Raw genomic sequence first — 23535 nt, forward strand, 5'->3', positions numbered from 1 at the left:
TTAAGGCAAACCATGTGCAAATTCATAAGTCAACACCATTGCTGAGTATTTTCTCCTTAAAACCGCAGTGAACCAAAGACAGTCTCAAAAACACAGTTTGAAATCACTGGTGTTTCTTATGTCACAAACTACCTTGTAACCAATCCCATCAATGTGCAGGCGGGCTTTAGCATCATTGTTATGTCTCATTACTATATTTCAAGAGAAGCCAGGTTATCCTGGAATATTTCCTTAATTATGAAAATTGGATAATGATTTTTAGAAGGCAGCTGTCTGATCAACACATTATTAGCTGTTTGATAACGTAGTCAAGCAAAAGGCTAATCATGTTAATTACAGTTACGTGTCTCACATCGTAGAGAGCGATGGGCCTAAAACGCATTACCATTCTGATACATACAACTTGTAGACGAACCTGTAAAATTCACTCTTCCACTTCTTCTGAATCAGTTTCTGGTTCAAACAAATATGAACCTGGACCACAAAACCAGTCATAAGTCGCACGAGTTATTATGGGTCAAATTATCGATTTTTCTTTTATGCCAAAAATCATTATGATATTAAGTAAAGATGTCCCATGAAAATATTTTGTAAATTTCCTACCGTAAATGTTTTTGTGAGTGGATATGCATTGCTAAGGACTTTGTTTGGACAACTTTAAAGGCGATTTTCTCAACATTTTGATATATATATATATATATATATATATATATTTTTTTTTTTTTTTTTTTTTTTTTTTTGCACCCTCAGATTCCATATTTTCAAATAGTATCTCGGCCAAATATTGTCCTATCCTAACAAACCATACATCAATGGAAAGCTTATTTATTCAGCTTTGCTTTGATGATGCATAAATCTCAATTTCAAAAACTTGACCCTTATGACTGGTTTTGTGGTCCAAGGTCACATATATGGCTGAATTAAACCAGTATTTCCACTTACCATTGTGCAGCGTTTTCTACAGTAAAGTTGACCAAGTGGATCTCTGAGCTGGTGTGAGTGAGTGGAGGTGGGGCTAATTTTCATATTCATGGATCTGCATATATGAAATAAAGCATAACCAGTCTGTGTTCAAAACTATCTTCTTTCCTTAGCCCGATTCACAACGGTAAGCTTGTAAGTGGGTTTTCACAGGAAATTAGATCATTTAGCTGTTTGTCTTTGCGTCACGTCTGTATACATAAAGAACGAGTCCCATCTAGTAGGCTATATCGCATATGAGGCGGATCATTTATAGCCTTTTCTCACAGCAGCTGCAATAATTAAACTTATCATTTTGATGGCGGATTGTATGGTATGACAAATTAATGTTAGTGATTAGACTGTACAGAAATTGAAATCTACAGGTAACGCTAATACACACTAAATACACATAGTCACGCGATGCTGATGTTGTTAACATTGAAAATGTGAGAACAAAGTATAACAATAATAATTTGCACGGTTTGACGTGATATTAGTTAAGATTTAATCACCATTGGCAGCGCAATTTACTGTAATGCTTTTTCCCCCCCTTAGTTAGTCAGAACAAAAGTGGCAGACAAGTTACTTACTTGAAAATTCTTATTTTGGTCATACTTCCAAGACTACAATCTGTGATTCCGAAGTACAGTATCCACACCAATGTGGTGACTGACAGCAAACATTAGATTGACGTGCAGAGGCACAATGCATGTAAAGATAATAAGTCCGCAAACAACTGCAATTGCAGGTTTCAAACAGAGATGGCGACAAAGAGGCAAAATTACAGACTGCAGCTATTAAAGGTGCCCAAGAACTTCTTTTTAAAAGATGTTATATAAGTCTAAGGTGTCCCCTGAATGTGTTGAAGTTTCAGCTCAAAATACCCCATAGATTTTTTTTAATTCATTTTTTTAACTGCCTATTTTGGGGCATCATTAACTATGCACCGATATATAGGTTGTGGCCCCTTTAATTCTCGTGCTCCCCCTCCCCAGGGGCTCGCGCTTGCCTTGAACAGCATAAACACAGTTTACACAGCTAATATAACCCTCAAAATGGAGCTTTACAAGATGTTCGTCATGCATGCTGCTTGTATACATCGGATCATGTTAGTATATATTTGGATGTATTACATTTGATTCTGAATGAGTTTGAGGCTATGCTGCGTGGCTAAAGCTAACATTACACACTGTTGGAGAGATTTATAAAGAATGAAGTTGTGTTTATGCATTATACAGACTGCAAGTGTTTAAAAATGAAAATAGCGATGGCTCTCTTGTCTCTACGTGAATACAGTAATAAACGATGGTAACTTTAACCATATTTAACAGTACATTAGCAATATGCTAATGAAACATTTAGAAAGACAATTCACAAATATCACTAAAAATATCATGATATCATGGATCATGTCAGTTATTATTGCTCCATCTGCCATTTTTTGCTATTGTTCTTGCTTGCTTACCTAGTCTGATGATTCAGCTGTGCACATCCAGACGTTTTGCCCTTGTCTAATGGCTTGATCATGGGCTGGCATATGCAAATATTGGGGGCGTACACCCCAACTGTTACGTAACAGTCGGTGTTATGTTGAGATTCGCCTGTTCAAAGATGAGTTTTTAAAGGTGCAATATGTATGATTTTCTGTCCGCTATTCAAAACAAAGGCGTAGCTTGATGATGCCCAGTTTGAGCATGGAATCTTGGGACATGTGGTCTTCACCTTACAGCCAGTGGAAAAGAATCGGGATAGGACTCGAGAAGAAATCAAGTTCATGGATGCGATTATTAACGTTACTGTAGTATGAAGCAGAGCAGGACCAAGTGTTGTGGGAGCTGAACGAAGCCACTGAAACCAGTGTTGCCAGATAGGAAATGGCCAAGTATCGTACCAGAAGCTCAAAATTATCATATTTGGAAGAAAATTATCATACACAAGTTTTTATTATAGATAAATGAACTAAATTAATAACTAATGATAGTAACCAACTTACTTAAGCTGGACAATCACATTATTTTAGCTGCTGTGCAGCCAAAATTATGTTCTTTCTATCTCTGTAAAGCTGTCCTTTGACACAATCTGCATTGTAAAAAGCACTATATAAATAAAGGTGATTTGACGAGTCAAACGTAGCCTAGAGAATACAGCTATTTATCTAGACCAACAACTTTTTGACATGACCTGCAAATGCAAATGACCACAATACATAAATAACTTGTACCTTAATGGGAAACATGACTTATGGAACGTTAACTTGTGCTTGTGAGAGAGAGTCATTCTACACTATGATTGGCTGAGAAGACTTAACATGAGATGAGATGGAAGACATGCCTAACAACATTCACATTCTCCTTACAGTCATGACATAGAGGATCCACTGCTAGATCAATGGGTATAAGCAATTACAATGACCATCATTTGAAGTGTCACAAAACATTTTGGGATTTTATTATTGATTGTACATCGTACAGAGGTCAGAATTATCGTACAAATACGATAAGTATCATACATCTGGCAACACTGGCTGGAGCGATTGCGCAACACACGCCGCGCGCAGCAGAACTTTTATAATGCCACAGTCGCCGGCGCTGCATCCGCTTTTCCGGTCATGAATATGAGGTAACGCAGCTCTGTTTATCATATTAGATACATTTGAGTGTGTTGAAAATGATGTTATAACGTTAAGGAAATAAAAATGATGGTCAACAGATAAGGAGACAATAAGAAGATGGTAGATAGATAGATAGATAGATAGATAGATAGATAGATAGATAGATAGATAGATAGATAGATAGATAGATAGATAGATAGATAGATAGATAGAGATAGATGCAGATTATTATTATTATCATAACTTAAAATTTGTACACAGTTCAGCTTGTGTTCAGCTAGTGTATTTGCTGCTAAAGTGCCTCAAACAAACCTCTGAATATCTTTTATAGATGCCAGTAACTTGCAAGTTTCTTTCTTCCTTAAAAGCTCTCATTGTATAAACCTAGTATCTTGTAAAAGACACTGTGACTCCTGAAGGTTGGAGCTGGCAATTTCTGCCAGCTCTTGCCTTTTGTGTGGCAATATGCATCAGACGGTCAGCAAAGGAACTGTGGGTGATCTGTGGGCGTGATGTCTGAGTCTAAGAGCATTTGTGCCTGTTGTAGCTGCTTTGATGATTGGAGTCGAGGCTGGGTGTTACATCTTAAAACAGCTAGATGGGTTTAGTGTGTTCCTAAAACCAGTGTCTGAATGTGAAACATTCATTATTGATGGGGAAAGAATGTTCTCCTAAAGTTGAGGCAGGATAAGATGATGCTAAATAAATAAATAATGACAGATATGGGCATTGAATATTGGAGCCAAGGGATCTAATTGTGCTTGTTGAGGTTTATAATGTACAGTATGTATAAGAATGTAACTTCACGTTTTAATTCAGTATTTTAATAATTGAATATCTGAGTTGACAAGATATTTTAGTAAGCATATTCTGACAGAGAACAATGTGAGAGTTATAACTATGTGAACTTGATAGTGCATACTTAAGAAATTTGTAAGTGGTTGAATCATGTGAAGGTTGAACAGGTTGAAATTTTTGTTTATTTTAGAAGGAACACTTCTGGTTAAATCCATTAGCAGTGAGAGCCCCAAAACTCTTTTAGCTTTAAAGTTCTGATCGATGTTTATTAAATGAATGCTTAATGAAGCGGTTAATATGCTTACACAATTCATATGAAAATGCTGAAAACTCATCTACCAAGTAACTGCATGTGTGGGGTAACCAAAGTAAAGGTTATCTTTTATTATTTCAACAGGGCCAAAACTCTTATCTACTAGAACTTCAATCCATTACAAGAAAAAATGATTGGCAGCTTGTGTTGTTAATCTGTTTCCTTTTATTTATTTGCTTCAGCCACCATATATTAAGGCCCCGGTATACTTCAAACAAAGTTCTTTTTCATTCTTCGTTTAGGTGTAAAACAAAGTTCGAAATGCGTGACCAGCGATATACTGTAAACGAACATCTGACGTCGCCCACACTGCTGAGAGAGACGGTTAGATGAATATGTAAATATGTGCCATGCACTTTCTTCTCAGTAACAAAATAAACACATAAAAAATGAGAAAACAGCAAGCATTTATTATAGAAAACATAAGAAAAGCGTCTGATCATAACAGCATGGGAATGTTAGCACGAGCTCTGCAAAGTAGCACTCCAGTCACGTCACGTCTTCATATAGCACTTTATTCAATAGATTGCTTAAAATCAAGCAGCTTTACAGTATCAAACATGAAAAACAGGGTTAGTGCCTCATATCATCATAAGCACAACTTCATTTTGTACTATAAGCGGCTATCCAGTGTGTTCATGTTTTCACCCGCAGAGATCTTACCTCAACGAACTCTACAGATCAGATGAAATGAGTCAGAAGACTTCCACGCGAGTGAAGGCGGAGCCTCAGCGCACACCTCCTATTATGTTATCACTGACCAATGGTAGTATGAAGGTGTTTTGCAGCTGGAGCGAACTTTTCCTGAAAGTTCGCTTTGGCAAGCCGTTTCGAACTTCCAAAAAGAACACAAAACGAACTTCGTTTTGGCGTGATTTTGTTCGAAATGACTTCACATCAGTTCGTTCTTCGATTTCATTTGAAGTATACCGGAGCCTTTAGGGTCCTCCCACCTCCAAAATCCCAATTTAAACCCTAGTTGCGATGTCCAATTTGTGAACAAATCATCTTTTCAAAGTGGCCTGAGCAATTCGTTGAAAAATCTGTTTGAGTGGTTGGTAACACTATTTTAAGGCGACGTAGTTACACACAATACATGTACTTACTACAGTAATAAAAGCCAATTCTGCATAATTACAAGTAACTAATCCTAAATCAAACCCCAATCCTAACCTTACCAAGTAAACATGTAGTTAATTAATATTACACAGTACCTAGCTGTGTAATTACACTGTAACAACGTCACCTTAAAATAAAGAGGAACCTAGCAGTTCTTAAGTCAACTTGAAATGAGCTGAGAATCAGTGAGCTGATACTGTGAGCACTGTACTACTTTTTTAGACTTGATTATAGGACAACACTTTTTATCAGCAATCTTGACTACCATCATAAGTTGATATATAATTGGATTGGGGTAAAGGAATGGAATGACTGAAATGAAACAATCCAAGAGGGATAGAGAACAAAGAACCAAGATCGCAAAAGAGATGGCGTGAAACTGCAAACATGAGGTACAGACAAAATAAGCCACCTACTTTCTGGTTGTTCTCGTAGTATATGCTCAGAAAATCCAGCTAGCTGCAATAGAAAATGAGGACGATGATTAGTAGACTGGATGGAAAGTAGGTACAGTAGCGATCCCCATAACCACAGTAGAAGGCAGACGAACTCTCCAGTTGGAGTTATGCTAGCAGTCATAAAAACACAGCAAGTACCACGATGGGCTGATGGGGCCCAACAGGTAGAAAATATAGGGGCTATAAGAGATAGAGAAGCAGGGAACAGGAGGAAACACTGCAGGTGCTCTTGCAGTCATCAAGACCACAGGAGGAGAGCAAGTTTGAATGACAGGAACTGATGCAGGTGTCTCAATAGAAAGAGCTGAGCATTTGGGGAAAAGAAAAACTGCTGTTCTCTTGGTGGCTAATGGACCTGCAGTCAAAGAAAGGTAAATTGGAGGGCAAAGGTGCTGCATTTATCTGGGTTGCCCAATGATATCCCAGCTGAAGGTGCGGTGGGCACAGTGCACTTAGTGGGTGTGTTGAACTGTAGGACACAGTTGTGCAAAATTCTGAATTTATAAATAGGTTTTCTATCTTGAGTTGGAATTTGAACTGAATCGCCACACACCGTTTGTCTGACTATCACCAGACCAAGCTCAATTTAAAATTGAACATTGGTCTGGGGAGTCTGTATGTATTTTCTACTTTCTGTATGTGTTGGACCAGAAAGTGAGTGGTATTTACACCCACTCGAGCGATTTGTTTGCTAAACTAAAGAAGTCATTCAGCATCGTCGAGAGGTTAAAAGGAATTGGATTGACGGTCGTGCTTGCCGTCGCTTCTCTATCGTCATCGTGTTATACCCGCCAATAGCGAGCAAGGTGGATAAGCCAGTCTGTGATTGGTTCCCGCAAAAGTGTAACAGAAGCAGTAGAAATGAATGTACGGGTTTCCAGACTGAGTTGCCGGGCGAAATCAAATCGCCGGCAGATCAGGCGGGGTTTACCCAATCTAACACACCGTGACCGTGTCACCAATGTTGAATTTGAGTTTGGATTTTTCAGCACAGTTGAAACTCCAACCATAAGGTTGAATTGGATGATGCTGAATTGCAGTTTGCAATGCAGTGAAACACTTGCCTGGAAAATCCAGCCTCACCGCTGTACCAGCGGATGAGTCTGGTCGCCATTGAATCAATTCGATTTCTAGGGCGGAGCAAATCCGAGCAAACAGGAAGCGGAGTAAACCAATCAGAGAAGGGCGGATATGACGTTAGCAAAGCGACAAGAGAGTCAACAGCGAAAAGTTAATAAACGGCCCCGGGCAAGCACAATAGTTTTTTGGCAAGCACGGAGAGTAGTTTAACATGGCTAGCGCTAGAGAGAGCGACGTTAGAATACGTGGAAGAATTTGAGAATACGTGGTGTTATTGCCAACTCCGCTATGATTTTTGAAGAGAGTTATAAGCCACGAACCTTGTCTATTTTGCAACGACTTGTGGACTACTCGTCGCTATTCACTCCTAACTGCATAGCGGTAACTCCGAGCTTGGAGGCCTCCGTTACGTGCTGCTCCATGAGTCACCACGACCACAACAGGAGTTTCACACAACGACATCTTCTTTGCAACGAGCAGAGCTAACTGATATATTAAGCTTTTCCCAAAGCCAGTGGGAAGCAACGCGAAAACGTCTTCTTTTAAAATAAAAGCTTATAGTGCTGTCAGCTGCTGGGGTTTTAATGACTTAATGTGTTTTTGGTAATTTAAAACTGAATTCACGACTGAATAGAACAAACTCTCGGGTCTCGTGTGCGCCATCTTTGTTGATATTGAAGGGACTTTCGCCGCACTAGAGTGACGCTGTTTGCGTCACTGAAATAAACAAATCTGATTGCACGGTACGGTTTGGAGTTGACTCGAGGCACGACGGAGTGCGGACTGACCAGACTGATATATCTTGTAGAAGATATATCATTCTGGACTTGCCAGACAAGTGAAACATAGCATACATGATGTTGATGTTGAATCATAATGTTGAATTTGAGTTTCCAAACATGATGTTGAATTGGAGTTTGGAGTTTCAACACAGTTTCACAACAAAGAAATTGCACAAAATATGCACAAACAAATAACTTTGTCACTTTGTCACCATCTCTGTTTGAAACCTGCAATTGCAGTTATTTGTGGAATTATCATATTTCCGTGGGTTGTGCATCTGCACATCTCCTCAATAAATCTAATGTTTGCTGTCAGTCACCACAACGATGTGGATACTGTACTTCGGAATCACAGATTCTAAGTCTTGGAAGTATGACCAAAATAAGAATTTTCACCGTAAAATGTCATATGAACAAGTAGCATGTCTGCCACTTTTGTTCTGACCAACTGAGAAAAAAAAAAAGCATTACAATAAATCGATTTTTATAATAATTTTTAACCAAAAATAGTTACGGACTGCATATATTTACATTTAAGTGTTTTGTTTAAGGTTGGTTACACTTTATTTCGATAGTCCACATTAGACATTCTATTAACTATAAATAACTTTGGAACTACACACTGTAAAAAATGACCGTGATTTTAACAGTAAAAGATTGTAAAAATGCTGCGGTGAAAAACTGTTAATTGGTTTACAGAAAGTTCCCGTACTATATACGGTGAATAACTGTAATAGATCTAACGGTACATTTAATGTAATTTTACGGTAAAATACCATTAAAATCACAGTTTTTGGAAGTGAAAATAACAATTCATTGTAAAATTTACAGTGAAAAAACGTAAACTGACATTCCCACAATTCCCTGCGTGACACTTCACATTTGATATATTTTTGTTGAAATAACTCTGTTTCTTCTTAGTTTTTCTCATTTTTTTCTAATCAGTTATGTACATTAGGGTTTTATGTTACACCTAATGTTGTTAAATTAATGTTTATTGCATTTTTAAAATGTCATGTGTGTTACCATGATGGTGTTTAGTGTGTGTGTGAATGACACTGTGTGCACCTTCTATATGTTAGTGTTGTCCTTCTCAGCTTGTGATGAACTTTGATTCATCATGTGACTCTTATCACCACTGTGTTTGGTGATGGTCAGTGTATTATAAATGTGCAAAACAGATATTAGTACTTCATTAGGTTGGTAAATTAACATTAATATCAGTTAATGAAATATGTTATTTTACCGTAAATTTAACAGATTTTTTTTTTTACGTTGCTACCGTATTTTTTACGGTAAAGTTCTGGCAACCACAGCTGCCGTTTTTTTACCGTAAATTTTACTGGGATTTTTTTTTTTTTTTTACAGTGCATGTCAATTAACTCTTATTAATTTGCAATTACATGTCAACTGGTATTAGTAGACTGTTAGTAGAATAAGTAGACATTCTTGCAAAGTTACTTAAAGTTGGTGTAATGCCTAAAGTGGACTATCAAAATAATGTTATCTTAAGGTTACCCTCTTATTAGCTTAGTTATTTGGTTCAATTGTGACATTGGGGAAAATTTTAGCATTTGGGGAAATTAAGTCTTCTTTGGTATAAAATGAGTCAATTGGAATTTATTATATTATATTATATTATATTACATTATATTCCTGCAGTCTTTTGAAACTTCTTGCAGTTTCATTTAAATTCTACAGTTAAATTCAAATTTGAATTACAATTCTGCATCCTACTGGCTACTTCAAATTTAATTCAATCCTAAATGGCACACAACCCTCCTGTAGATATACACTGGCATCTTAAATAGATATGTAATCCATGCTTCATTGGGTGGGAAGGGGTCTGCTATGAGAAAGTGAGCAGATGTACGTGACACTGAGCTCAATAAAAATCTGGAATACATTTAAGTTAGTAATTTTTATTTACAGAAAGTCACAATATAAAATTGCATTTACAGAGAAAGCCTACTTGATCTGCAAGGAAAATGTCATCTGGAAAATTTGAGGTAACAGAAAAAATACCAAACAGATATTTGAATTATATGATGTGCGTTGCCAAAGATGATGTTAAATCGACCGAAGCAATCAGATGATTCATTTAATTTGCCCTAGAGAAAAATGCTATAATCTGTCTGAAAACAGCCAATACTCTTTGCTACATTGTTTTTGTCGTAATACATTATTTCATTCAGACTCTCTCATTGTTGAGTGCTGGAGATGATTTAGGGTTTCAATGATTGGGAAACAGTATCTGAGATATCAACAAATGTAAAAACACCAAATTATAGTTTATAGTTCAGTGACATAATCTTATCTGTCAGATTGAGTTATTAGGTTTTCAGCCAAATAACAGACTCGAATGAGAGATTAATGTGAAAAGGGGGGTAAGTTAATTCATCTAGCAGAAGTGACTGTTGTATTTGGCTGGAAATCAAACATTTCTCATTTCCTCTAAAATATTTACTGGAGGTTCTGAGGATGGTGTAGGTTGGCGGAAAGGAAGCAAAGAGGAAGCCGTATTACCAGGGGTTTGGATCGGCAGGTGCCACGGTAAATTTGTTGAAACAGCAGCGACTCAAGTCCTGCTGGTAAAATCCGCGAGTATGGAGCAGCTGGCATCCTGGCAGGCGTCACTTTTGATATTACAATGAGAACCGTATGGGCTAGATTTTCTGGTGTTACACAGTAACTATATTCATATGGACTGCAATAATGATATCGGTCTAATTCCAAATACGACAATATTGAGATTAAGCAGTTTGCATTACTTTAATTGGATTTTTAACTGTTCTGTTCTGTTTGTATGCAGAAGTTATAGTTCATATTAACATTATATTAACAAAAACTAGTTTCAGACTGCCATTTAATATCCTTACCTTGTATGTTTATTCATCAGTGTTAGTCATATAAAAAAGTGAAGCTATATATATATATATATATATATATATATATATATATATATATATATATATATATATATATATATATATATATATATAATATATTAGGGCTGTCAAGTGATTAAAATTTTTAATCTAATTAATTACATGATGTGGTGATTAATTAATGTAATTAATTGCAAATTAACCCCACATCAAATTTGGCTGAGAAATTACTCCCAAAAGATAATTTAAAGTCGTTATTGTGTCAAGCATAAAATAGACATCACAAAAAGTAGCTTCAGCAAGAAATATTTAATTTGATTAAACATAGAATGTATTACATCTACTTTTTAGGACCATGAGGGTGCGTAAATGATGACTGAATTTTCATTTTTGGGTGAACTATACCTTTAATGTTTTTTTTTTTTTTTTTATTTATTTATTATTAATACTATGGAAATATTATTTTTTTTAAATAAAATTATACTCTAAATAAGAAACTAAAACTGTGAGTAGGTGGTGGTAAATGTCTTAATGATTAAGTCATTGAATCATTCATTCATTCATTTGAATCGTTCAAACGGAAGATTCATTCAGGAGTGAAGTAAATGTGTGTCTTTATGAATAGTCCATTGAATCATTAGGCATGTTGGACTTGAAGCCGCGCTGCACAGACCGATCGGTGTATGACATCAAAGTACTGCAAGAGTGATTAGAGAGCAGACAGCTCCGTATGCTTTTGAATTGCTCTCGTGGTACTTTGATGTCAAACAGCGCCGCTTCAAGTCCAACAAGCACCCAATTCGTTCAAAACACGGATTCAGAAATGAAATGCCGCTGTGTGTTGCTCGGAGACGAACAGTTCTGATTTGTCTTCATATTTTCATTGGCAAAATTGAGCAAACAGACAATATTGTGTCTAAAATAACACAATATTAACATCTTATTTATTCAATTGTTAACCCAATTCTGGACAGAAAAAACAGCACTTGTGTAATACTGCACTTGTTACTCATGATATGAAGACTTCAGATGCAAAAGCCTCTAAGTGCCATCTGAAAAGTTCTTATAAAATAAGCATTTTTATCAAGCTTGTATGTTTATGTTCAGTTATTTCACTTTAATGGCAATGAAAAGGACCTATTAATTGCCATTAAAGTGAAATTACTGAACCTAAACATGCAAGCTTGATAAAAATGCTAATTTTAGAAGAAAATTTCAGACGGCACTTTTTTACAAGGCTTTTGCATCTGAAGTCATCATATAGCTTAACTATGTATCACATATGATGTAAATATGAGACAAAAACTCAAACGGGGCATTTTTGCCTATATCTTGAATTTTCATATTGCATATGCATATTTCATATATGTCATATTGCCAAACCAGTTGAGAACCACTGCTTTAGGGGATCTGTTAAAACTCAATGGGCTTTAACTTTACCTGCTGTGTCGCTGTTGGACAGTCTTAGTTTAGAAAAAAAAAAAAAAAAAAGTGATTTCTACTCCTTTTAATGTCACATTTTGAAACATTTGCATTGTTTTCTTTTTGTAACATGGTTTATTACAAAAAGTAATATGGATTTTGTAATATGGATTATTACTGGATTATTACTGTCTTCTTTGCCTCCTCAGGGGAAATACCCCTGATATATATCATATCATATCATATCATATCATATCATATCATATCATATCATATCACCATTATGCTCAGTTTAGCTTTGGTTTCGTTTTCATGTTTTAATGGACTTTTAGTTTGTCATTTATTGTTACATTTTTCCTTTGTTCTAGTTTCCTGCCAGCTGTCATGGACATCAGCTGTCATGGACATTAATTCAACGAGCACACCTGTCTGCATTTGGTTCATTAGCACTGTGTATTTAAGTTCCTCATTAGTTCTCAGTTTTTGTCCGGTATTGTTGTGTTTTACACAATGTTACGCAGACCATTCTTTTCTGTGGCTTACTTGTTTCTGATTTATTTAATACATACTTTACATTATTGAACTTATTTGGATCTGTCTTCCTCATCATTGGACCAGATTTATTTCCATGGTCTACTTTCAATATTCCATATATATTTATTTTGTTATTTACAACATGCTGAAAATGCCATTTCCCACTTTTACACCAGGGTGCAAATAGCATCTTATTTGTGGAATTTTGATTTGATCTTTCCCCACGTATTTTATTGACAAACATGAACTGAATTGCAAGTAATTGCCCAAAGCATTTAAATGCCCATTCACTCACACAGAAGCGTGATTTGCCTTCTAATCAAAACTTTAATTCTATCCCAAACCTATAGTGTATCTATGGCGAGATACTGCTATGAATTTTTTATGAATTATTACAGAGAGTGTGAGAGAGCACAAATATCAAGAGTCTGAACTTGGTTTAAATATTACCAGATGAGATCCAGCTCTGTGATTGCTCCTGACCTTCCCACTGGACCTTACAGAGAAAGAATACCAAATAATGTGAGGAAATGGCTCTATTAAAAAGAACAATCTCGTAGGGACACGGGAACCAAAGGGTTTTTACGGCAGATATAGCTTACCCCTGGGTGTTTTGCTGGTATTTTCTTCTTTTCCCCCCGTCTTTTTGCTTTGTTCTCAGTTTATTCTTTGATGCAAAGCCTCTGTGAGTCATGTATAAGCTAATTATTGGTCTCTCAACTGTTGTTGCTACACAAGTCATTGGCAGCCCAGACTAAAACCACGTCCTTGCTTTGAGCACCAATCAAATACGCGAGCTCTGTCGTTCTTCTACTATGATCTGTGCCTTTTTTTGGCTTTCGTGATATCTGTGACTGTTCCTGTTATAGCCATCCTTGGCTGTTGCCCTGGGAACACGGATGACAACAGGCTGAAACCTGTGCCTAATTTGACATGAAACCAAACCTTGAAACTTTCACTCCCAGAATTCTGCCTGACAGAATGGAAGAACATGTTCGGATTGATGACACGGCTCATTTTAAGTGCAAATTTGACAAATATCAGCAGAAATGTCTGGTTTACCAGAAATACGTTGCTTTTCCCAGTCAAACCATGACATTCTGCTCTATGTCCACCGGATAAGTCACATGAATCTGAGAGATCTGTTCCAGGAAGTGCTATTATGTGCCAAGAGTTTCTATCAGTCTTACCTGCTCGCAGATCACAGAGCGAGGCCTTCAAATATCCCCATTGGTTTTAACAGATGTGTTTGGTAGATCACATTTAAATAGCATTGATTTCTGTGATCTGCTGGAAGGGATATAAGATGATGGACAATGATGTCTTCTTGAGCACCTATGGAGAGAGAGGGGGAGAGAAAGGGAGAAAGTGATGAGTGTGTTCTCATCTCTGGAGGCCTGTCCATAGCTGTGCTATTAATCCAATACAATATATCTATTTAATACTGTGAGTCTAGGCCTGTCTAGCTATTAGTCATTTTAATGCTTTTAGAATGACAAGGCAGTAGATTTAACTCATATAGGAATGGCATGGAGGCAGACAGAGAGTAACATGCACAAACAATTAATGTATGCATATTATATCATATACTAAACACCTGAAAAATTTGCCTGAACTTTGAGGTCAGATTTGAGGTCATTTGGTCTACAGTAACATGTTTTTTTTTTTATTGTTTTTTTTTTTCGAATCCTTGAATCTATCTCATATTTTGAGACGTAACATGTTTAATGATTTTACATTTTGTTCAAGATGATTTGATAAGTATTCTAAGGGGCGGAAATGCAGAATATCTGAACTGCAAAAAGTTATTTGTGAGGGAAAATAGATTTGTTGCAAAGCATGTTAAAAGTCAGCATAAAACAGAAGCTGTGACTAGTATTTTCAAAGTGAAATGGCTTCTTAAACAAGAAAAAAAATAGGGTGGAACTTGATTTTGTTTATTGCAAATTGATTGGATGTGGTTTGCTATTGGTTGATCTCATTTGAGTGACAGGTTGTCCTGCTTTTGCGCCAGTAAACATGTCATCGGAGAAGAGAAGTCGCTGCAGGAGGGATATGAATTATTTTGATTAAAGATTATGAGGGCACATGAATTAAAAATAAATAAAATAAATAATTATGTGCACAGATAAATCATTTATAAGAAACAACCTTCCATAATTGCCAATTTTGATTTCATAAGGGCTTTTCACACTTGAAATAGTTAACCCAGGGTCATTCTAAACCTGGGTAAACAGAATCCTGGGTTATCTTTATTCATGTTTCACACCACTCATAATATAGCCTACCTGGGGTTAACAGTTAATCCTGGGTATTCATATGCTGCCATTTCACATTGCACATTCCTAAACCCCGGGTTAAAGTCGTTCTTTGAATATTCGCGGTGTCAGTGTTACTGACTGGACAAACACAGCACGTGACCTGTTTACACATGCCACATTCACACAGCAGCAGAATATGTTGTCATTCCTGTATTTGAGTCCTTAATATGGTTATGTTCACACGCAGTATGGTTATTTATGGGAGTGACAACCGCATTCTATAACAGAACTCACACTCGTAAATTTCCAGGACTCACCGCATTCTCAGAAATTCCGCGCTGTGTGAGCAGGACTGGATGACTAGTTCAAAGTCCCTTTAAAGGGTCATGAAACCCCCCTGTTTTACCCTGGTCGTTCACACCCCTGAGTTTCAAAAAGTCTGTGAACATGGGCGTGTAAAGCTCTGGAAAAGTGGGAGTGTAGAGGGGGGGACGGGGGGGAAGAGGAGAGAGAACAACCAATGAAGCACAGACATACAAAACACTCACTATACAGAATAATGAACATTAAAGGTGCCCAAGAATGCTTTTTCACAAGATGTAATATAAATCTAAGGTGTCTCATGAATGTGTCTGTGAAGTTTCAGCTCAAAATACCCCATAGATTTTTTTAAATTAATTTTTTTAACAGCCTATTTTGGGGCATCATTAACTATGCACTGATTTACACTCGACGCCGCCCCTTTAAATGCTCACGCTCCCTGCCACACGAGCTCTCGACTATATTACAGTGCATAAATACAAAGTTCACACAGCTAATATAACCCTCAAATGGATCTTTACAAGATGTTCATCATGCATGCTGTATGCATGCTTCGAATTATGTGAGTAAAGTATTTATTTGGATGTTAACGTTTTATTCTGAGTGAATTTGAGGCTATATGCTCTGTGGCTAACGGCTAATGCTACATTGTTGGAGAGATTTATAAAGAATGAAGTTGTGTTTATGCATTATACAGACTGCAAGTGTTTAAAAATGAAAATAGTGACGGCTCTCTTGTCTCCGTGAATACAGTAAGAAACGATGGTAACTTTAACCACATTTAACAGTACATTAGCAACATGCTAACGAAACATTTAGGAAGACAATTTACAAATATCACTAAAAATATCATGTTATCATGAATCATGTTATCATCAGTTATTATTGCTCCATCTGCCATTTTTCTCTATTGTTCTTGCTTGCTTACCTAGTCTGATGCTTCATCTGTGCACAGATCCAGACGTTACTGGCTTGTGTAATCCCTTAAACATGGGCTGGCGTTATGCAAATATTGGGGGCGTACACCCCGACTGTTACGTAACAGTCGGTGTTATGTTGAAATTCGCCTGTTCTTCGGAGGTCTTTTAGCCTGACGTGGTCATACTCAATTCTAGTTCGAATATGAGTCTGATACTGCTCCATTGGGCTTTGATTATGGGGGCGTATTTCAACCGATCCAGGAAAGACCTCAATTGGATAGACCTACAACCAATCAGAGCTACAGAGTAAGTGACGTATGTTGAACGGCGCATAGTTGTCAACAGAACTCTTCTTAGCGACCATCGGGGCCAGCTGATAAGTCAAACTTTTGCCGAATCCCGTAGGAAGGACGGCAAAGACATCTTTCCCATCGACAAATGCCTTGATCGCGGTCCTCTGTTCCTCTTTTAAAATTAATGCGCTGTCGATATCTTCTATAACGGACGCGATGGCGGAATCTACACATCTCAGTTCTTCAACTGCCATCATTGTTGTAAACTAATTGACCTTTCGCAAAGACTCGCCCCCCTTAGTTACTGTTGCTTTGTCCGACAAGCCGTGGCGCTGTCACGCCACACAGAGTGGAAAATACATCGCGGAGCAAAGAGGAAACTGACAACACATCGACAGACGAGACAGAGCAGGTTACTTATGATATTAAACAAAGTCCCAGCTTTCAAACTGTGTAGTTATTAAAAAAATTCAAACAATAAAAAACGTTTTGTGGCTCTTTAATGGGTTGTGACCATGATCGTGACAGATTGCTGTAGCGCCTCAGCTCAAGAGGCTCGTTAACCAATCATCTCTTCCTACTAGTCCATTTATAGCATCAAATAAACATGAATGAACATGAGAATGAATGTTGTTTCAAACGCGGAAAGACGTCAATATGCACAATTTTTCAAGTTTAACTCCACCGATGTTAATCTTCTAACTCCTGACTGCTTTGTCGGACAAAATAGCGGATGCGGCTTTCTGATTGGTTAGATCGCTTGTCAATCAAACTCCCCAAGCGCTCTTTGATGACGTGGCTGATTACGTTTCTGGTGATAATCTGTCAATCATCGCCCTGACAATGTGATTGGTCCGAACAGTTTCTGTTCGGGCATAATTACTCCTCTACGGATCGAGTCCAGACCGAACTCACCGACCTTAAAATGTTGTGGGCGGGGCTAAGTTCGGCTGGCATCCAGGCTAGAGGTCTTTTAAACAAATGAGATTTATATAAGAAGGAGGAAACAATGGAGTTTGAGACTCACTGTATGTCATTTCCATGTACTGAACTCTTGTTATTTAACTATGCCGAGGTAAATTCAATTTTTGAATCTAGGGCACCTTTAATATATGAGCACGGAGAGAATGACAACAAACTCCCAAGCTCAAGGGAGAAATGCGAAAGAATATTTAATAGGGCTAATAATAGGCTACTTTGATTACATTTACGAGCACTACAGTCTCAAAATCAGACTTTTAAAATAATCGCGTCGTCGCGTTCAGATAGGCTACACCACTGTATCAGTGTCCAGTTTGCACATATAATTCATTTGAAGAAGACTTGATGAAATATGTGTGCATAACTACACTGTGCTGGTTAATGTTTGGTGCAGGAGAATGTGTGAAATAAAAACTTTAAACACGGATACTTTATTCTGTATGAACTATGTGTCACGCTGCTAGTGTTATTAAACTCATCGCGAAGCTCTGCGCTGAAACCGAGCATATGCGCGCTCCGCCTGTATATCATAATAACAATCGTATTTTTCATGTGTTCGTATTCAAACTCCAGTTCTGACCGCATCGCGAGCAAAATACAAACAACACACGTGCTGTGCTGAGGTAAACAGCCTACGGCTTGCATGTTTGAACCAAGCGGCAACCTCCCCCTTTCTCTCGTGAAGCCAATACGGAAGTAACTTAAACTGCGATTCATCGACTGGCCGCTAGGGACAGGCTCCAAAAGAGAGCAGAATCTCATAGAGTCCCATGTTAAATTGGCCAAGTTTATAGCAGAAAAAAACATGTTTACAAGTTGGTTCAAATTGTGGTTTTGGTCTATACTGCTATTTTTGCCCTTCATGACAACTCTGAGGGGGGTGAATTTTTTTATAACTTATCCGTTTAAATTATATTAAGCCTTAAAGTTCTGCATAATTAAGGGCGTGGTCACTTGAGTGACAGGTAGATTGCGCTGCTGTCTGTGAGCCGTCATGTTACCTCAGCTGCCGCTGAATTTGGCATCTCAGCCGTTTTTGTGCTTTTTTTTCTCAATTATTTTATACAATTATAAAATATGACTTGCTGCATAATATTCGAGACTGATGTGTGTCTGTGTAGATGTGCATGCATGGGGAAGAGACACAGAACACACGTTGTTGGATCGTGGCATTGGCTGAAAGTTTTGATTGTGAGATTTACTACAATGACAATGGCAGGAGGATACCAGGAGGATAACTCTGACAGCACTGCTTGGATATTATAACTAAAACTGCTGCACTATTTTGAAAAAAAATATACTTTGGACATGGCTCATTTGTTTGTTAGATATGATCGTATACAGTTTTACAACATAAACGCTGCTCAGATTGCATCCTTTCTTGAAGAACGATGACAGAGAGCAGATCATTCAGAAGAAATGTGAAATGTTTTTTTGTTTTGCAATGGACACTCATATTTTACCCAAGTGCCACAGATCGGATTCATCTCGCGATCTCTATTTCATTATAAAGGTATGAAGTCCCATTTTGATTTTCCATGTTGTTATTTGCACACCCAACACTACTGGTGTTGGAGCATCTATATCTTAAAGAAACGCCATAGATTGACAGTAAACCTTTAGAACGTTCTGATGATAAAACTTATCTTCATTAATATTTTAGATCGTATCTAAGATAGATAGATAGCTCCTTTGCTGCTAACATGGTCACGTCGAGCTAGGCGGGCGTGGTTTCAGCAACCAGTCACATCAGCTCAAACCACCTCCCCGCCTCTTTGCCCATTTTCAGTTATCCGGAAGTGACGTGCGGTGACGCGCAGCTAAGATGGCCGCGGCCTCATTTACGCGTCAAAACCAGTGCCCAAGGAAGTCGACCGGAAGTTTAAGTCGGCCGCGTGCCGCCATCTTGTAGCAGAACTTCACTTGCGTTAGCATCCCATTGACTCCCATTCATTTTGGCGTCACTTTGACAGCGAATAACTTTACATCTGAGGCGTTTAAAGACTCCATTTGTCCATTATTTATTTCCAAAGATACACGACAATGTATACAGGGCTCCATTACCTTCTATGTTACATTATGGCCCCGTAGAAACAGTTTTTGTAAAAATAGGCTAACGATTGCGTCATAACCACTCGACTCTCTGTCGCACAGTAGAGAAATTACCGTACAGACAGGAGGAGAAGCTCGCAGGCAATAGTATGCATTAACTTAATATGGCGTACTGGCGTTACATTTTAAAATACTATACAAAATAATTAATCAGAATACTTACTCCTGCTCACTCACGCCAAAGAACTCCCCGCTCAAGCTCGCCGTCTCTGCAAGATTAACGATGGCAGTTTGCACGCACAGCTACTAGAAGATTTACATCTGTCAGACAGGTTGCTGACGTCATCAAGCTTAGTTTGAGTCTGCGCGTCAGAAACGGAAGTGCTAAAAATCGCTAAAAATGGGCTTCACTTGTCTCAATTGAGTTCCAATGGGGTCGCTGTGTCCATTTCTTTTACTGTCTATGGTCAAAACTGCTGTTCAGAACTCTATGGGTGACGTCACGGACACTACGTCCATATTTTTTTTACAGTCTATGGTTTGAACGCAGCTAGAGCAGGCAGAGGTGAATGAACAGCACTTTTGTGACATTTGAATTCCCCGCTGTAATGCGATCTCATGCGAACATATATCCCAAATATCCCCATTGGTTCTGCTCCGGACAGTGACGCTGATGGCGTGTTATCTAGTGCGCCCGAGCTTCGTTTACAGTCTGAGGGAGACGCACGCTGTATTCAAGCTATTCTACATTGTTTGTATTTTGGTATTGCTATATTTTTTTAAATGGTGCGTAGGTGTGCATATCGCGGATGTCCTAATCGCGTCACTGTCCAGAGCAGAAGGGGGCGGTAATGCACCAATAAGCTGGATGCCAACCGCCGTAAAACAGGAAAGAAGAAGAAGAAGAAGAAGAAGAAGAAGAAGAAGAAGAAGCAGCGTCACTGTGGAGTGAAAGTGGATATATACAACAGGCCCGGAAGAGAAGACAATGCTGAATAAAGTCGTAGTTTTTGTTATTTTTGGACCAAAATGTATTTTAGATGCTTCAAAAACTTCTAACTAACCCACTGATGTCACATGGACTACTTTGATGATGTTTTTATTACCTTTCTGGACATGGACAGTATACCGTACCTACATTTTCAGTGGAGGGACAGAAAGCTCTCGGACTAAATCTAAAATATCTTAAACTGTGTTCCGAAGATGAACGGAGGTCTTACGGGTTTGGAACGACATGAGGGTGAGTCATTAATGACATAATTTTCATTTTTGGGTGAACTAACCCTTTAAGGTGTCAGATCCAGTCTGTTCTCCACCCGAGCGGCTCCCGTCAGTTTTGTGTTTCTTTTTGAAATTCAAATGCCATGTCGCAAAGGACATGACACGCGAGTGCAATGTTTGCAGACTCCGGCTAGTGCGTTTACATTGATGCTGCACTGGTTAATGAAGTTTGAATGGATGAACTCGCAGTTCATTTAGTCTCTTGTCATGTCAAAAGTGATGAGAATTTTCAGTTTTATGGACGTCAGCATCTTTAATATTAAGTTGGTCACTGTCGGGCTTGATTCTCGCTGCACATTTATACAGACAGTAGCTGTGTCTCATTTCATTTAAAGGATTGCTCTACTTTTAAATAAACTTTTGCTGATAATTTACTCACCCCTATGTCATCCAAGATGTCCATGTCTTTCTTTCTTCAGTCGAAAAGAAATGAAGGTTTTTGATGTAAACATTCTAGGATTTTTCTCCATATCAGTCATTTCAATGGGCACCAAACGGTTGAAGGTCCAAATGGCAGTTTTTATAGTCAGCTTCAAAGGGCTTTAAACGACACCAGACGATGAATAAGGGTCATATCTAGCGAAACGAGTGGTCATTTAAAAAAAATAAAATAAAAAAGTTTAAGTTTTATAAGCACAAATGCTGGCCTTGCTCTTTTCTCCGATGCGCATTTGTGACGTCACGTAATACGCAATTACGTTGAAAAGGTCACGGTTGACGTAGGCGGAAGTATCGAGTCAGCGTTTGCATTACAAATGTGCGGAAGGAGGATCGTATACACATATTCACCCTGCGTTCCATTCGGAAGGGCTCATCCCTATGCCCTAATCCCTTCAAAGGGTTTATCCTCCGGAGTGAGAGCTTCGAAGGGATGAAGGGTGTAGGGGTCAAAAAAACTTTTTTTGTTTTTTTGGAATGCACTTCTGCGTCATCTTAACGAGACAATCAAGGAGGAGTAGATTGTGCAAGCTGCGCCCTTTATTTAACGTTAGTTTATTTATTTATTTATTTTAGGTTTATCGCATGTAGGCTATATTGTATATGTATTTTAAACATTTGAATGGACTGATAAAGGGAGCTGTAAAGTTTTTTTTGTTGAAGTACAATGTCGTTTTGACCATAATAATGTACCAAATCTAACTCGTATAAATATTACAGTGGTAGCCTACATAAAAATATTATACATAACGTTACCTTTATAGTTAAAATCGAACTCCTAGCCTCCTGTACCCATTCTGTGACGTCAAACTTCCCTGTGCAAAGGATCATGGGGGCCCGAAGTGTCCATCAGTTGTTCCCTTCGAAATCCTTCATTCCAAAGGGCCCTTTGAAGTGGCCAGTTTTGAGCACTTCGGTTTGGAACGACTCTTCAATATGGCGGCCATGATTATTTTCACTCCGAAGTGCCCTTCGGAGGGCGATATATCCCGTTTGGAACGCACCGCCAAATGTCTTTGTGTCAGTTTATTGTTTAACCCTTTAAGCGGTACGTTCCCACATATGGGATGTTTATTTCTGTGCCCCTGGGCGTACGGTTCCACATATGGGATTTAGAATGTTCAGCGACGTCACATAACTGCTAGATTCAAACTGTGCTTTCGCGCTCTGGCTGCAAGCGGACGCGCGCTCTCTTGTCATCACAGCTATGCAGTGTTTTCAGCCACATAATGTTTCTTTTAAGGTTTCAGACATTTAAATACGCATAAGCACCATTAAACAATACATTTGGAGTTTATAAAATACACACTGATGTCAGACGTCAGTGGAAGCATCAATAAACAGTGAATTCAAATATAATTTGCCGACATTTATTCATATCAGACACACATAATGGGTCTAAGTAACTATAAAGTTTACTCCCTTATTCTTCCAGTTCACCAGCCACTTACTTGCATATATTTCAGGAGAAACTGATGTATTCACCTGCTGTAAATCAGACTGACAGAACTCTGTGAACTGCAGTGCAAACTAAGATGGCGGCGCCCATCCCGCATTATAGATCAAGATAAAGATCATTTATAAAGGTTTTTAAACGACAAAACACACTCACTCACACATATTTGAGAATCGGAATATTATATAGTTGAAGACATGTAAGCAAGTTTGCGAATATTTTAAATAAAAAAGGAAAAACAAAATAATAGTGATCCATCTCTCATACAGTGTTATTGTGGCTACGTTCAGCGCTCGTGACATGCACGCGTCGCCATGGAAACAATAAGGACAAACGTTCTAAAATAAGGGTCGCCTTAAAAAAAAAACTCACTCTAGCGGTCAGTTAGAATATTTTAAACTCACGCTTGAAAAGTGAGCATATCCTGGGTGTTTTAATATTAGAAAGCCTAAAAGAAAATTTTTGTCAGGACAGAAATTTGTGACTTTTCAGAGATTTCCTATACACAATCCTGAGCGAATGAAACTGTGGTTGCTACGCCTACGTCAACCGTGACCTTTTCAA

The 23535-nt window shown here is 38.0% G+C and overlaps 1 long non-coding RNA gene across 2 annotated transcripts; it reads right to left on the reverse strand.

Moving 5' to 3' along the window:
* Positions 1 to 6220: 6220 nt before the first annotated feature.
* On the reverse strand, positions 6221 to 23025 carry LOC125271413. 2 transcript variants are annotated; one of them, XR_007185595.1, is made up of 3 exons: positions 22967 to 23025; positions 14159 to 14303; positions 6221 to 6263 (listed from the first exon to the last, which is right to left on the reverse strand). It is a non-coding gene; the product is annotated as an uncharacterized LOC125271413 (long non-coding RNA). The 2 variants fall into 2 exon arrangements; XR_007185596.1 differs by lacking the exon at positions 22967 to 23025 and adding an exon at positions 15547 to 15677.
* Positions 23026 to 23535: the final 510 nt, after the last annotated feature.

The sequence above is a fragment of the Megalobrama amblycephala genome, linkage group LG7, assembly GCF_018812025.1.
Source record: "Megalobrama amblycephala isolate DHTTF-2021 linkage group LG7, ASM1881202v1, whole genome shotgun sequence".
Classification (NCBI taxonomy): Eukaryota; Metazoa; Chordata; class Actinopteri; order Cypriniformes; family Xenocyprididae; genus Megalobrama; species Megalobrama amblycephala.